This window comes from Priapulus caudatus, unplaced genomic scaffold, assembly GCF_000485595.1.
Source record: "Priapulus caudatus unplaced genomic scaffold, Priapulus_caudatus-5.0.1 Scaffold1269, whole genome shotgun sequence".
Taxonomy (NCBI): domain Eukaryota; kingdom Metazoa; phylum Priapulida; class Priapulimorpha; order Priapulimorphida; family Priapulidae; genus Priapulus; species Priapulus caudatus.
The window spans coordinates 55,583-58,082 of NW_014578330.1; the positions used below are offsets into that span (position 1 = coordinate 55,583).

The 2,500-nt window shown below is 55.2% G+C and overlaps 1 protein-coding gene across 1 annotated transcript in view; it reads right to left on the minus strand.

Moving 5' to 3' along the window:
- LOC106816046 (serine/threonine-protein kinase DCLK2-like) overlaps nt 1-2,500 on the minus strand; it is a 24,810-nt gene that overhangs the window by 21,441 nt on the left and 869 nt on the right. The window lies entirely within an intron of this gene.

Here is a 2,500-nt window from a genome sequence, read left to right on the forward strand (position 1 = left end):
AGAGATGTTACGAATAAAAAGCCCAATTTTGAGAACATAAACACGTAATAGAACCTAATCATAACTATCAAAGGTCGTAAGTTATGCTCGACATAACATTAATAACTTGTATCAAGATGTTAGCAACATTGAAATTTTACGTGATTTTAGAGCTCATTGGCTACATAAAACTATGTGACGATGTGTCTGACAACAGCGTGCAGTCGCAAGGCTAATATCACCACCAGGAGGAGTGTCATAATATAGTGCTATAATATTTATTTAATGACAGTGCTAATGATTACGACTAAATGCTTGCGCGACGAAACGTCCCCCGACGCAGGGCTCTATCCATGCTAGGTAGGCGAACAGCAGACTAGTGTGGCTGTGTGAGAGCTGAGTCCAGCCCGGGGCTGACGGCGGACGCGACGACTCATGTCACTCCCACGTCGATTCCCTATCTATGGCGACACGCTAAATTTGCCGCTGTTGGCACCGGGACACACCACGTCACACGCCAGCCGCGCCCTGCCCAACAAGGCAGCCCTGTTGCACTCACTGACACCCAGCCCGCCCTGCCCGCCACACAAGGCAGCCCCGTTGCACCCACCACACCCAGCCCCGGCCCTGCCCCACCAAGGCAGCCCCTGTTGTGAGACCACCACACCCCACCGCGCCCTGCCCGCACAGACAAGACAGCCCTGTTGGACCCTACCCTGCCCCACCCTACCCTGCCCCACACAGGCAAGCTGTTGGCCACCACCCACCACACACCCGCACGGACCCGCCCCGCCCCACAACACAGGAAGCCTTTGGCACCCACCGCACCCCACCCCTCCCCGCGCCCGCCCCAAACAAGGAAGCCCTGTTGGCATCGCCACTCGCACCCCAGCCCACCACCCGCCCACCCCACCACAAGGAAAGCCCCTGTTTGGCAAGCAACCCTACCAACCACCTCGCCACGCGCTCCCGCCCGCCCCACACAAGGAAGCTCCTTTGCAGCCGCACCACCCCCGCACACCAACCCGCCCACCCGCACACAAGCGAAGGCCCTGTTGCACCAGTGCACCTTCCAACGCAGCAACCCCACCCCGCCCTGCCCGGCACACAAGGAAAGCCCCTTATGGCACCCACGCGCATCGCCATGCACAGCCACCACCGCGACCCCACCCCACCTCGCTGCACGCAAGGAAGCCCCGAATGCTGATTGCCCTCACCCTCCGCATCCTTAAACGATGATGACTGCCGCATTTAATTTGCTACTGGCGCCCCGTTATAGCGACCGCCCCCTTCCCCCTCCCTTTGCTGGCTGTCTCCACCAATCTATACACAATTACTGGACTGATTGTGTCAGCTAAAGCACTGTGGCCACCCCCTAATCTTACTCAGCTGCCATTTTAGTCAGACGACCAAAAGTCAAGGTCTTAGAGTCTTAGCAGAGATTGACAACGAGAAGGAGGTTGGACAACACACGCCGGTACATCAATATACATTAGTGCAGCGATTACCAGGCCATTGCTAATACAGCAGCCGAGTCTGTTCATGTTCGTAGCATCGCAATAATAGTACGTGTGCTTTTCAGCTCTATAAATCATACCAGGGACTGAATAGCAAGGAACAAAGAACAATAAATCTGTTTTTATTTACCAGTGATCATAATTATATATATATATATATATATATATAATATCAGTAGCAGCGCGGGGATGAATGGTGGAGCCTCGAGTGCACTCGTGCGCGCGTCCCATCACCATGGCAATTCATCTGGTCGCAAGCTAGCAGACGCCAACCAGACGCTCGCTGAGTCGCCACGGCAATATCATTTAATACAATCGTGGATTCACGCTCCATTGGAGGGAGAGAGAGAGGGGGAGGATGGAGGAGGCAGGAGGGTGAGGTGCGGGGATGGGGCAGGAGAGAGGATGGAAGAGGAAGGGGAGAACAAAGGAGGGAAGAAGGAGGAGGGAGGATGGAGGGTGGAGCAGGAGGAAGGGGAAGGACGGAGGGGGAGGATGGAACCAGAGAAAGGAGAGAATAGAGGAGGTAGGTGGAGGAAGGAAAACACGGGAGGAGGTGGGATGGGGAAGAAGAGAAGGTAAGGACTAAGGAGGGACGAGAGAGAAAGGATGGAAGAAATAACAGGGGAGCATAAGGAATGACAATGGAGGAGAAAGGAGAAAGGGAGGAGGGGGAGGCAGGAGTGCACATCAGCACAAACCCTTTATCGAGCTGCACTCGATTTGAGTTAGGGCGGCTGGAGGGGAAGCAGGGAGCACTGGTACTCTGTCATCAGCAGAGTAACAAGGCCGAGTGAGTGACCCAACCCCCACACAGACACACACAGACACGGCGGACCGCACCACACAACGCACGATTGCCACGGCGATGCACGACAGCCACGATCGGAAGCTGCGCTCTCTTTCCTCCTCCGCCAAGCGATTAGCATTAAATTAGCAATTAGTCTGTCTGGGTTGCCATCGGTGGAAGCGCAGCTGCCCTAGATTCACCTGTGATCAGCAGC